Below are 15,068 nucleotides of genomic sequence, written 5' to 3' on the forward strand. Positions count from 1 at the left end.
CAAATAAACATCTTTGCCTCAAGAAGACTGCTTCATCTTGTGACCAACAGGGTTAGGCCAAACCTAGCCCCGTCCTCCGGCTGTCCAGGGAAGCACCTAGCGTCTCCAAGCTCCGCCTTCCGCCAGCTACCGGTAGAGGCCTAGCAAGTGGCTAGTGGGGATTCGTCAGCACCACACAGCTGTGGTAAAGCAGTGGCACAGCTGTGGAAAAGCAGTGGCACATACAGAGCAGAACCGTGGTTCCAAACGCCACGGCAGGTTAGGAGTTTGGTGGTGGCAGCAAGAACCCGCCCACAGCGCAGTGGGTGGAGTCAGTAACAGGCGGTTACTGACGGTAAGCGGGAATCCCCTATGTGGTCAGGCCTCGTGCGGCTTGACCTTCCATTCTGTGCGCAGTCGACGGGACGCGGCAAGCGGCGAGTGCTTCCGTACGGTACCGTCCTGTCACAGAAATTGGTGGCATAGTGGTGGGATAATCCCAGGCGGCTTTTCATCACCCGATTGGAGAAGCCGAGTTACTCAGGAGAGGAGTAACTGCAGCGCAGGAGAACGCACAAGATGGCGGAATTCAGCGGAATGTCCAAGGAGGATCTGGAGATCGTATGCCAGGGGAAGGGTGTGGATATCCCTTCCAACGCGTCCAGGAGCGTCATGCAGGCGGCGCTCAGGAGCTGGGAGGAGTCTCATCGGGCGGAGGTGGAAAGCACTGACGGCGTCAGCATCGCAGAGGACGGCCCACCAGTGGACCTTCGTGAGGAACCGGTGAGAACCACAAGCCCCGCCCTCTCTCACAGCAGCAATGTTTCCCAGCAATCCCTAGCAGGGCCAGGATCCCAACGTCCCAGGGGGGGCGACCCGGATACCCTAGCAGATCGGCTAGCGGAATTGGGGGAAAGGGCAACGGAGCAAGAACGCATGCTTGTCATTCGGATGTGGCATGCGGAGCGGGCATCACAAGCCGTGGTACCCCGGGAGCCGTTGTCAGCTGTTGTACACAGATCAGGACGAGTTCAGTTTGCCAAGTTTGCAGACAGTGATGGGGACATTGATGGACATTTACAAGTTTTTGAAAGGACTTGTAAACTGCACGATCTACCCAAGTCGGAGTGGGTGAGACACCTTGTGCCCACTCTGCATGGAGAGGCCTTGGAGGCCTATCGAGGAGTGGCGACGGAGGACTGTGGGAACTACGACGAAGTCGCGAAGGCCCTCCTCCAGCGATTCTTCATCACTCCAGAGTCTTACAGGAAGAAGTTCAGAGACTTGCCCAAGAATCCGAGCAGCACCCATGAGCAGTTCGCCACCCAGCTGCGGCAGTACGTGGTGAAGTGGGTGAAGGATTCGGAAGCCACTACATGGGACGCACTGATCGACCTGATCTGCAGGGAGCAGTTCTACCGCAGGTGCGCCCAAGAAGTGAAGGAGTGGGTGCTAGATCGGGAGCCACCTAGCTTAAAAATGGCTGCCCAATTAGCCGACAAATATGTGGCAATTCGGCCACGGGGGCAGAAGCGCCCCGCCAGCAGCCAGCTCCAACAGACTGTACCACCAAGGGGACCCCCCTCTTCAACTCATCACCCCCAAAGACAAGCATCTTCCAACCCGGGTGCTCTTGGCCAGCAACCGCACCGCAGCGTCCCTGCAACTGATCAGAGATCATCGGTGCCACGACTGGAGAAGAAGTGCTACGGCTGTGGGAAAATCGGACATCTGAGGATGAACTGTCCTGCATCCCAAGCACCCCAGACTCGTGCCCCAAATCCGAGTGCTGGAGCCCGGATCGCTTGTTTGACGAGAGGAGATGAGCCTACAGAGACTGTTCCCCCTCCAGTCAGTCCGATGGAGTGTGGTGAGAGACAGGTGCACTCTGCGGAGAGAGTCACCTGCATGGCCAAACAGCCCCTACACAACATGTTGAGGCACCTGCAGCCAGTCCACGTGGGACCCCTGCAGGGAGAAGGCCTAAGAGACTCTGGGGCCTCAATCACTGTGGTGAGCCCCCACCTTATAGATCCTGCTGCAGTATTGCAGGGTCGCACTGCCACGATCACCCTGGCAGAAGGAACAGAAAAAGCGGTTCCCATGGCAAGAGTCTACCTGGACTGGGGAGCTGGACCAGAGTTGCGAGAAGTTGCCGTCATGGATGGTCTCCCAACTGATGTGGTGCTAGGAAATGATCTGGGTGGTGGGATCGTCACTACGTTTGTTGGCGCCATTCCCCGGAGTCAAGTTCCAAAACCACCGTTGACATCAGCTACTCCAGCACAGCTCAGCCCAGAGGAAAAGACTACAGCTGCTAGACAACTGCCAGCACAGCCAACCACAGCATCAACCAGCCCAGAGGAAAAGATTACAGCGGCTAGATCGGCACATCGACCCCGCATGCCTTTTGCCTCTGGTATGCCCACGTCCACTAGCAACGCAGAGGATGTCGGTTCCAGCTCGTTTGATCCTGTGGGGGTGCCCAATGATGCTCCAGACCCAAGTGGTTTGCCAACTCCGGCGGTGAGTATGAGAAACCACACTGACTTTTCCATGACTGACCCCTACCAGACTGACCCTAGTAGTCCCCACCTAGATCCCCCTGTAGAGTGTCCCAATTTAGGAGAGATTGAGGGCCACAGGCAGGAGTTTAGGGAGGCTCAACTCTCTGACCCATCCCCGAAAGGCATGAGGCGCCACTCTGGCAGCGGCCTTGACAGGGTTGGGGCAGGAAGTTTGACCTGGCGGGAAGGGTTAAGGTACAGGGTAGACAGGAAAGTGGGAGGGGATAGACCAGATAGGGAATGTGTCCAACTGGTCCCCTCAGGGAACGTTCCTGCGCAACCGATGTCGGTTGCCAGCGAAACCCCTTTGGACAGCAACCCGGAGACAGACCGTACCCTGAAGTGCCTGACACAGAGCTTACCCTGGTCTGGAATGTCGGATGACGCCCAGACCAAATGTAAGGCTGGTGCCATGCGTTGGCAGCCGGGGCACTCCAGCGGTTGTGTTGTCTCTGGGCCTCTGCCCATAGGAGAACCCTTGCAGCAAGTTGCTGTGGACATAGCAGGTCCCCTGCCTGTGCACAGTAGATCGGGGAGGACACGCAGCCTCCCTGTAGTGGATGCCACACAGGATCCAGAGGCTGGTGGTCTGGCCGCCATCACTGTGGCACAGGTAGCGGACGAGGAGGAAGGAGTAGGCCTAGGTGACAGGGTAGGTTTCCCGAGTCATAGGTCGACAGAGGAGGATTGGAGGGCAGGTCTGACAGTAAGGGCAGACAATTGCCAGATAGGTATGACGGAGGTGCAGTGCCTGGGGCACCATGTGGGAGGAGACAGGGGTAGGCCCAACCCAGAGGGGGTGGAGGCAACCAGAGGCTGTCCCCGACCCACATCACCCAGACCGGTACTGACCTTAGAACCTGTAAGGCCCTACGGACATGTTGTCATTGACTTTAGTCCTGTAGTGAACCCCTTGACAGAGGTGGCTAGGAAGGGCATTCCCAAGTCAGTGGACTTTGCACCCGCTTGCGAGTTGGCATTCCAGTCATTGAAGAAGGCTCGGGTACCCGCTCCAGTGCTGATGGCGCACATTCTTGACCAGGACTGTGTGTTACGAACTATTGCGCCACTGCACGGACTGGGAGCTGTACCGAGCCAGAAAGAGCCATATGGGCAGGAGCACCCTGTGGCCTGTTTGAGCAGGAAACTGCTATTGTGGGAGGTGGGGTATGCCACAATTGGGACACCGTGGGTGGCACTTGTTTGTAACCGGCCCCCCACCGTGGTGACTTACCACCTACCTGTTAGGTGGCTGCAACCTACCTTGGGGGAATTGGACAGACTTTTGTGGTGGAGCCTTGAACTTGGACTTCAGGTGGACTATTTGAAGATTGTGCACCCACGAAGAGAGGCCCACTGCACTATGGATGAACTGTCTAGGCCAGAGCCTACACATCTCAGGTAGCGTCCCCTTCACCCCAACGGACTGCGGGACCAGGACCCAAATCGTTGGGACATGGGTCCCTGGTTGACCCGCTTGAATGGGGGGGAGGAGTGTGGCCGGAGAGACCAACCAGCCACACGTGTAATGGCGGCTGCGGCACTGAAGGTGTTAACCCTTGTGCCTGGCGCCATATTAAGGGACAATGGGCGCTGGGCGTCACTGTTAAACGTACTTACGGCGCTGGGTACGGACTGTTTAAAAGTTTGTTTAATGATGTGTTTTAACATGTCATATGTAGTGCTCTATGCACAATTGCAGGAATGCATGTTTAACTGTATTTTATATTCAAGATGTGGTCATCTGTATATTTAAAGAGGAAAATGCACTTACTATTATAGATGTCTGAATAATCATGTCTTATCCTTTGGGAATGGGACAGGGCCCTTAGCATGCCACTTCCTATCAGAGAGGTGTGAAGGACAATACCTTTTGATGTGTAAGTTCTTTAGAGAGAGATGCTAATCACTGGGTTTATGGGCTTGGAACTTGTTTCATGTACCTGATTTAATTGACATGCGAGCGACCAATGCAGGAAGGAAGACTGTTTGTATTGTAGCCTTCCTGTTGTGGTCTCAGACACTGGGTTTGCCTGGAGATGTGAATGAGACAGAAACATTGTGTTTTGAAGCTATGTGATAAATTTATCAATAGTGAATGTTAATCTGATACCAAACGCCTGTGTCAGAGGAAGGAGGATATTGTTTTATTGCACTTATATCCTTGTAAAATGTGATTTATTGGTATTTTGTAAAATAACCTGATTGGTTGGAGAAGACAGGGAGGGCTTACCCCCCTGTGATACTGTGTGGAAAACTGACATAAAAAGGAGACCTGCGTGCCTCCAGAGTAGTAGTTGTACCATCTTTATTCTGCTGGAACATCTTGCTGTATGCTGTTGCCCCTAGCAATAGGGAAGGGTTCTCTTTAGAACTATTGAGCAAATAAACATCTTTGCCTCAAGAAGACTGCTTCATCTTGTGACCAACAGGGTTAGGCCAAACCTAGCCCCGTCCTCCGGCTGTCCAGGGAAGCACCTAGCGTCTCCAAGCTCCGCCTTCCGCCAGCTACCGGTAGAGGCCTAGCAAGTGGCTAGTGGGGATTCGTCAGCACCACACAGCTGTGGTAAAGCAGTGCGTCGGCACATACAGAGCAGAACCGTGGTTCCAAACGCCACGGCAGGTTAGGAGTTTGGTGGTGGCAGCAAGAACCCGCCCACAGCGCAGTGGGTGGAGTCAGTAACAGGCGGTTACTGACGGTAAGCGGGAATCCCCTATGTGGTCAGGCCTCGTGCGGCTTGACCTTCCATTCTGTGCGCAGTCGACGGGACGCGGCAAGCGGCGAGTGCTTCCGTACGGTACCGTCCTGTCACAGAAAGTTATTCCATCTAAGGACTTTAACAACTGTTCTTAACCTACCAGTGTCCTGTGAAACCATTTCATGGTCAGAGTGCTCCAGGAATCATATTATTTATCATTGCCATTTTTATTATTTGCTGTCTGTTGTTACACGGAGTTTGTCAATAAACTTTTAATTTACTTTTACCTGGTTGTCATGGTCACACCTTCGGGTTTCCTTTTAACACTTACATGTCCAGGGGTCTGATTAAACCTCCCCGGTTTAAGTTCCTCTCAGCCCCTACAACTGAGGCTTCCTCCTGTCAGCTAAAACCCTCAGTTGTGACAGTATCCGTCTTACGAACTGTAGACGATCGGGATACATAAACGCGTAGTGCGCGTACCACATCCAAAGTTCCAGAATCTCCTGTTAACACAGGAACTACTATTGGTTGGTTGATGTGAAAAGATGACACTACCTTTGGCAAGAAAGCGGGATTCGCCCGAAGCTCCGCTCTGTCATCATGAAACACCAAATACGGTGGCTTGCATGACAAGGCACCCAAATCTGAAACACGCCGTGCCGAAGCTAAGGCTAGGAGAAAAATTGTTTTCCAAGTGAGAAACTTAATATCCACTTGTTGTAAGGGTTCAAAATATGAAGACTGTAAGAAATCTAAAACCAGATTCAAGTCCCATGGCGCTGTAGGTGGAATGAATGGAAGCTGTACCCTGAGGACACCTTGCAGAAAGGTGTGTACAGACGGCAATAGAGCCAAACGTCTTTGAAAGTAAATTGACAAGGCAGAGACCTGCACCTTTAGTGTAGATAAACGCAGTCCTCCATCTAACCCCGTCTGTAGAAATAATAAAAGACGGGATAACTTGAAAGATGACGTTGGAAACTTCCGAGCTTCACACCAACCTATATAGGCACGCCAAATTCTGTAATAATGAGCTGCCGTAACTGGATTCCTAGCACGTAACATGGTTGGTATAACCGATTCTGGAATGCCCTCTCTTAAGAGGGCGGTCTCAACAGCCACCCCGTCAAACACAGCCGCGCTTAATCGGGGTAAAGGAACGGACCCTGTTGTAACAGGTCCGGATGTAGCGGGAGCGGGCAAGGATAGTCTGCGAGTAGCCCGCGGAGATCCGAGAACCAAGCTCTCCGAGGCCAATGAGGCGCCACTAGTATGACTGTGGCGGACTCTCGTTTGATCCATTTTAGCAACAGAGGGAGCAGCGGAAACGGTGGAAACAGATACACGAGGCTGCATGGCCACACGATTGTGAGAGCATCCACCGCCACTGCCTTTGGATCTCGCGTTCTGGACACATACTGGGGCGTTTGGTGATTGTGGCGCGATGCCATCAGATCCACTTGTGGGTAACCCCACCTCTGGACCAACATGTGAAACACTTCTGGATTTAATGCCCATTCTCCTGGATGAAAATCCCAACGGCTGAGATAATCCGCCTCCCAGTTGTCCACTCCCGGAATGAACACTGCCGACAATATCACTTGGTGATGCTCGGCCCAATTGAGGATTCGAGCTACTTCCCGCATGGCCATGCGGCTTCTCGTTCCTCCTTGTTTGTTGATGTACGCAACCGCTGTCGCGTTGTCTGACTGCACCTGGACAGTCTGAGACCGGAGCATGTGCACTGCTTGTCGTAGCGCATTGTAAATTGCCCGGAGTTCCAGGACATTTATAGAGAGCAATCCGCCCAGAGACCCTGGAGCTGACAATTTTGAACCACAGCTCCCCAACCTCTGAGACTCGCGTCCGTTGTTAGAATTATCCAATTCCTTGCGCCGAACCGTTTCCCTGCGGTTAGATTGTGTACTTTGAGCCACCAGAGTAGAGATACTCTGGCCCGTGGAGACAACCTCACCCTCTGGTGAATCTGCAGATGCGAGCCCGACCACTGTGCGAGCACATCCAGTTGAAAAGGACGTGAGTGAAATCTTCCGAACTGAAGCGCTTCGAAAGCCGCCACCATTGTGCCTAACAGGCGAATGCACAAATGTACCGAGACTGTGCGTAGCTTGAGCACTAATTGTACCAGATGACGAATACTCCGTACTTTCTGTTCTGGTAGGTAAATTCTTTGATCTACCGTATCGAGAATCATTCCTAGGAATTGAAGTCGTTGAAATGGAATCAGATGTGATTTCTTGAAGTTGACAATCCAACCGTGCTGAACTAGTACATTGTACGTCAGCAACGCATGTTGGAGGAGCATCTGTTGAGACGGAGCTTTGATGAGCAGATCGTCCAAGTACGGAACTATTATCACTCCCAGGGATCTGAGATGAGCTATCATCACAGACATCACTTTGGTGAATACCCGAGGCGCTGACGAGAGGCCAAACGGTAGAGCCTGAAACTGGTAATGGTTTTGCCATATCGCAAAACGCAAGAACCTCTGATGAGGTGGCCAAATCGGAATGTGTAAGTACGCATCCTTGAGATCCAGCGCAATCATGAATTCCTGTGGCTCTAAACCTGCAATTACTGACTGCAGGGATTCCATCTTGAATCTGTAGTAAGTGACGTACTGATTGAGGCCCTTTCAGTTCAATATTGGCCTGACCGAGCCATCCGGCTTTGGTACCACAAACAGACTGGAATAATAACCCTGACCTTGTTGGTGTACAGGGACCGGAATAAAAACTGCTGAATCCAGCAGAGACTGAATAGCAATTTGCAGAACCGCCCTCTTGTCGTCCGACACAGGCAGTCCTGTCTTGAAAAACCGCAGTGGCGGGAAACAGTCGAACTCTATCTTGTAACCTTTTAACACTAAATTGCGGATCCACCCATCTGTGGCTGTCTGGAACCACGTCAAATGGAACGTCTGAAGGCGTGCCCCCACAACTGGAGATCCGAGATGGGCTGGGAGCCCGTCATGCCACTGGCTTGTCGGTGACCTTAGCGTCCTGACGACTGGTGGTGGTTTGTTGAAAACCACGTCCTCTACCTCGTCTACCAGGCGTGGCTGTTCCTCTACCACGGCCTCGAAAGGGCTGAGGTCTAAAGAATTTGAACGCCGGGCCAGAGTATTTCCGTCTAGGTACCGTTGGATGCAATGGTAGGAAAACAGACTTTCCTCCCGTGGCCTCAGAAATCCATTTGTCCAATTCAGGACCAAACAATTTCTTGCCACCGTAAGGTAACGCCTCTATACCTCTCTTGACCTCTGCCTCCGCTTGCCAAGAACGCAGCCAGAGTGTTCGTCGTGCCGTAACAAGCGACGATGAAAGGCGAGAACTGAGCTGATAGACGTCAGTAAAAGCGGTACAAAGATAATCAGCAGCCTCATAGATTTGATCAGCGAGAAGTATAAGATGATCGTCATGTAGGCCAGACTTGTTATCCATACCATTAGCGCCTTAGTTACCCAAATGCCAACCAACCCAGGTCTAAGCAACACTCCTGCTGCTATATACATGGACTTTAGCATAGCTTCTATTTTACGGTCTGAAGGGTCTTTAAGCGTAGTAGCAGTTGGTACTGGTATGGTTAATTTTTTTGTAAGTTTTGACACAGACGAATCCACCATTGGCGGATTCTCCCATCTAGATGTCACAGACTCTGGAAACGGGTAACTAGACTTAAATCGGCGAGGTATAGAAAACCGTTTATCTGGATTCTTCCGTGTTTCTACTAACATCTTATTAAGAGATTCCGAAACACATTGGAGATCTGTGTTGTTTAGTAAATACCACCTCATCATTTGTCAGAGGCTCCTCAGTCTCTGTAAACTTCAGAGACTGGCGCACCGCCCTGATGAGATTATCAATGCCCGAACTGTCAATATCCTCACTATCTGACTGCTGGTCTAATTCGCCCTCCTCACCCTCATCTTGCGCAGTGAGGTCTGGCATAGAATTGTCAGAATGCAACATAGCAGAAACTGGTAAATCATAAGACAAATTAAATGTATCCCTTCTACCCAAAGTGGACTTGGACCTTTGGAAAGGCTGAGACCCCTCCGGTAGTTCTGGCGGTCTCACCCGAGACTCAGATCTTGCAGTTTCCCGCTCGTGTCGAGCGGCGGCCAATTTCCGATCTGCTAGTATTGCCCACTGAGGGTCCGGTGATGAAACCGGCTTCGAAACCGGAGCGGAAATTGTATTTGTAGCTGAATTTACAAAACATACTGTGCATGTGGGAGAACCATGCGGTAACACACTCTTACAGACATTGCAGTGAAACAGCTTTTTAGTTTTTGCTGGTGCCTTACTCATTATGCAGACAGACAACACAATATACAAAGATAGACAACTTGCACGACTCTGCAAAATTGTTGCTAAGGTGTGTCTAATATATATATGGCCGAAATGCAGTGCCCGTGGCCAGACTGTATGAAACCTGATCCAAAATTCCCACTAACCCACCTGCGCCATCCGGTGGAGTAGAGTTGTAGGACGGGAACATTCTGGAATCATAAACAGGAAGCATAGTTAAAATGGGGCCCATGCCCTGCTTACAGTTATAATCACAGTTCAGGTTATAACACCTGTCTTTATAACCTGTAACTAACTTTCAAAACTAACCCTGTTAATATAGGCTTAACAGCCTAAAATTCAAAGTAAGTGTGGAAGGTCCACACATGCGTGTCACTGCTGTGAGCACAGAAAAAACACTGAGGTACTCTGGCAATATGGAAGGGAGGAGAGTTACTAAATTTAAATATTCAGTGCCTGTTCTGCTAAAGCCGTCCATATCCCAAGAGTACTCCAGTGACCCCTAGTGGATGAAAAAGAAAGGAGATTTATAGTAAGAACTTACCGTTGTTAAATCTCTTTCTGCAAGGTACACTGGGCTCCACAGGGCACCCACCCTGACGCACTTAGCTTCTTTGGGTTGGTATGGCATTAGCCGCTGACACTTTCTCCTGTCGTGAGTATGTGGTATATGTGGCTACTAACGGTTGTCGTCTCTTTTACCTGCTACTGCATTGGACTGGTTAACAAAAACTGAGCTCCTGTGCACGGAGAAGGGGCCATAGAGGAGGCGGTGCTATGCATTCTGGGAACAGTCAAAGCTTTTAGCCTGTTGGTGCCTCGGATCAAGATCCTACTCTACACCCCAATGTCATTCCCTGTGGAGCCCAGTGTACCTCGCAGAAAGAGCTTTAACAACGGTAAGTTCTTACCATAAATCTCGTTATTGTGACCCAACTTAGTTTTACTACTGCTGACAGGGACGCTGTGTGGCTGGCTCTAAGCTATGTGTCTCTCTTAGACTTTGCCTACATATACTGTGTTTTTTCCTCATTGTGGTGTGTGTGTGGAGGTGTCCATTACAATGTCCAGGGACTGTGTTTCTTGTACAGCTGAATGTCTCTCATCTCCTGGGGACTCACTACCCTATACTCAGGATAGTGTTCACTCCCAGTCCAGTGGGGCTGAACCCCTGTGGTTAGCTTCCATTAAAGGGATGATTTCAAATATTTCAACTAAACTGTCTAATAATGAAAAGAAAACACAATTCTTGAGGCAGTCTATGGATGAGCTGATACATAGGGATTCAGCTCCCATACCTGCACACCAAGCTCTCGCCATTTGCCCACAAAAGCGTACTCTGGCCCAAATCATGGAGGGTGATACTGACCCTGATACGTCAGATAATGAGGAGGGTGAGATAGATGCGAGTGGGGGTGATGCCGTCATGTCACAGGGAATTCAGGCCATTATTGAAGCTGTCAGAACTGTGTTACACATCCCTGACAGGTCTGAGGAGGAATCTTACTTTAATACAAAAAACAAATCCTCTGCTACTTTCCCCGCTTCAAAGGAATTAAATGCCCTCTTTGAAGAAATGTGGGTAAACCCTGATAAGAAGTTTCAAATCCCTAAGAGACTGATTTCTTCCTTTCTCTAATGTCCTAAGTGGATGCTGGGGACTCCGTCAGGACCATGGGGAATAGCGGCTCCGCAGGAGACAGGGCACAAAAAGTAAAAGCTTTTGGACCTAGGTGGTGTGCACTGGCTCCTCCCCCTATGACCCTCCTCCAAGCCTCAGTTAGATCTTTGTGCCCGGCCGAGAAGGGTGCAATCTAGGTAGCTCTCCTGAGCTGCTTAGAATAAAAGTATAGACTTAGGTTTTTTTATTTTCAGTGAGTCCTGCTGGCAACAGGCTCACTGCAGCGTGGGACTAAGGGGAGAAGAAGCGAACTCACCTGCGTACAGAGTGGATTGGGCTTCTTGGCTACTGGACATTAGCTCCAGAGGGACGATCACAGGCCCAGCCATGGATGGGTCCCGGAGCCGCGCCGCCGGCCCCCTTACAGATGCTGAAGCAAGAAGAGGTCCATAAATCGGCGGCAGAAGACTTTCCTGTCTTCATAAGGTAGCGCACAGCACTGCAGCTGTGCGCCATTGCTCTCAGCACACTTCGGTCACTGAGGGTGCAGGGCGCTGGGTGGGGGGGGCGCCCTGGGAAGCAATGAATTTACCTTATTTGGCAAAAAATACATCACATATAGCTCCTGGGCTATATGGATGTATTTAACCCCTGCCAGTTTTCCAGAAAAAAGCGGGAGAAGAGCCCGCCGAGAAGGGGGCGGGGCCTATCTCCTCAGCACACAGCGCCATTTTTCCCACACAGCTCCGCTGGTAGGAAGGCTCCCAGAATCTCCCCTGCATCCTGCACTACAGAAACAGGGTAAAAAAGAGAGGGGGGCACTTATTTGGCAAAATAACAGATATAAGCAGCTATAAGGGATAGACACTTATTGTAAGGTTGTCCCTATACATATATAGCGCTCTGGTGTGTGCTGGCAAACTCTCCCTCTGTCTCCCCAAGGGGCTAAGTGGGGTCCTGTCCTCTATCAGAGCATTCCCTGTGTGTGTGCTGGGTGTCGGTACGTGTGTGTCGACATGTATGAGGAGGAAAATGATGTGGAGGCGGAGCAATTGCCTATAATGGTGATGTCACCCCCTAGGGAGTCGACACCTGAATGGATGGCCGTAATTAAGGAATTACGTGACAGTGTCGGCACGTTACAAAAAACTGTTGACGACATGAGACAGCCGGCAGCTCAGTTAGTGCCTGTCCAGGCGTCTCAAACACCGTCAGGGGCTATAAAACGCCCGTTACCTCAGTGGGTCGACACGGACCCAGACACAGACACTGACTCCAGTGTCGACGGTGAAGAAACAAACGTATTTTCCAGTAGGGCCACACGTTACATGATCACGGCAATGAAGGAGGTTTTGCACATCTCTGATACTGCAAGTACCACGAAAAGGGGTATTATGTGGGGTGTGAAAAAACTACCCGTAGTTTTTCCTGAATCAGAGGAATTGAATGAAGTGTGTGATGAAGCGTGGGTTACCCCCGACAAAAAACTGCTAATTTCTAAAAAATTATTGGCACTATATCCCTTCCCACCAGAGGTTAGGGCTCGTTGGGAAACACCCCCTAGGGTAGATAAGGCGCTCACACGCTTATCAAAACAAGTGGCGTTACCGTCTCCAGAAACGGCCGCCCTTAAGGAGCCAGCAGATAGGAGGCTGGAAAATATCCTTAAAAGTATATACACACATACTGGTGTTATACTGCGACCAGCAATCGCCTCAACCTGGATGTGCAGTGCTGGGGTGGCGTGGTCGGACTCCCTGACTGAGAATATTGATACCCTGGATAGGGACAGTATTTTATTGACTATTGAGCAATTAAAAGATGCATTTTTATATATGCGAGATGCACAGAGAGATATTTGCACTCTGGCATCAAGAGTAAGTGCGCTGTCCATTTCTGCCAGAAGAGGGTTATGGACGCGACAGTGGTCAGGTGATGCGGATTCAAAACGGCACATGGAGGTATTGCCGTATAAAGGGGAGGAGTTATTTGGGGTCGGTCTATCAGACCTGGTAACCACGGCAACGGCTGGGAAATCCACATTTTTACCTCAAGTCACCTCTCAACAGTAAAAGACATTGTCTTTTCAGCATCAGTCCTTTCGTTCCCATAAAGGCAAGCGGACAAAAGGACAGTCATATCTGCCCCGGGGTAGAGGAAGGGGAAAAAGACTGCAGCAGACAGCTTCTTCCCAAGAACAGAAGCCCTCTTCCGCTTCTGCCAAGTCCTCAGCATGACGCTGGGTCCTTACAAGCAGACTCAGGTACGGTGGGAGGTCGTCTCAGAAATTTCAGCGCGCAGTGGGCTCACTCGCAAGTGAACCCCTGGATCCTGCAAGTAGTATCTCAGGGGTACAAATTGGAATTCGAGACGTCTCCCCCTCGCCGGTTCCTGAAGTCTGCTTTACCAATAGCTCCCTCCGACAGGGAGGCGGTATTGGGAGCCATTCACAAGCTGTACTCCCAACAGGTGATAATAAAAGTACCCCTCCTACAACAAGGGAAGGGATATTACTCCACACTGTTTGTGGTACCGAAACCAGACGGTTCGGTGAGACCGATTTTAAATCTAAAATCTTTGAACACTTATATCAAAAGGTTCAAATTCAAGATGGAATCACTCAGAGCAGTGATAGCGAACCTGGAAGAAGGGGACTATATGGTGTCTCTGGACATCAAGGATGCCTATCTCCATGTCCCGATTTGCCCTTCTCACCAAGGGTATCTCAGGTTCGTAATACAGAACTGTCATTATCAGTTTCAGACGCTGCCGTTTGGATTGTCCACGGCACCCCGGGTCTTTACCAAGGTAATGGCCGAAATGATGATTCTTCTTCGAAGAAAAGGCGTATTAATTATCCCTTACTTGGACGATCTCCTAATAAGGGCAAGGTCCAGAGAACAGTTAGAAGTCGGAGTAGCACTATCTCAAGAAGTACTACAACAGCACGGGTGGATTTTAAATATTCCAAAATCGCAGCTGATTCCGACGACACGTCTGCTGTTCCTAGGGATGATTCTGGACACAGTCCAGAAAAAGGTGTTTCTCCCGGAGGAGAAAGCCAGGGAGTTATCCGAGCTAGTCAGGAACCTCCTAAAACCAGGAAAGGTGTCAGTGCATCAATGCACAAGGGTCCTGGGAAAAATGGTGGCTTCTTACGAAGCGATTCCATTCGGCAGATTCCACGCAAGAATTTTTCAGTGGGATCTGCTGGACAAATGGTCCGGATCGCATCTTCAGATGCATCAGAAAATAACCCTGTCTCCAAGGACAAGGGTATCTCTTCTGTGGTGGCTGCAAATTGCTCATCTCCTAGAGGGCCGCAGATTCGGCATTCAGGACTGGATCCTGGTGACCACGGATGCCAGCCTGAGAGGCTGGGGAGCAGTCACACAAGGAAGAAACTTCCAGGGAGTGTGGTCAAGCCTGGAGACTTCACTTCACATAAATATACTGGAACTAAGGGCAATTTACAATGCTCTACGCCTAGCAAAGCCTCTGCTTCAGGGTCAGCCGGTGTTGATCCAGTCGGACAACATCACAGCAGTCGCCCACATAAACAGGCAGGGCGGCACAAGAAGCAGGAGGGCAATGACAGAAGCTGCAAGGATTCTGCAATGGGCGGAAAATCATGTGATAGCACTGTCAGCAGTGTTCATTCCGGGAGTGGACAACTGGGAAGCAGACTTCCTCAGCAGACACGACCTACACCCGGGAGAGTGGGGACTTCATCCGGAAGTCTTCCTCATGATTGTGAACCGTTGGGAAAAACCAAAGGTGGACATGATGGCGTCACGCCTCAACAAAAAACTAGACAGGTATTGCGCCAGGTCAAGAGACCCGCAGGCAATAGCTGTGGACGCTC

Source organism: Pseudophryne corroboree, chromosome 1 (assembly GCF_028390025.1).
Source record: "Pseudophryne corroboree isolate aPseCor3 chromosome 1, aPseCor3.hap2, whole genome shotgun sequence".
In the NCBI taxonomy this organism is placed as follows: domain Eukaryota; kingdom Metazoa; phylum Chordata; class Amphibia; order Anura; family Myobatrachidae; genus Pseudophryne; species Pseudophryne corroboree.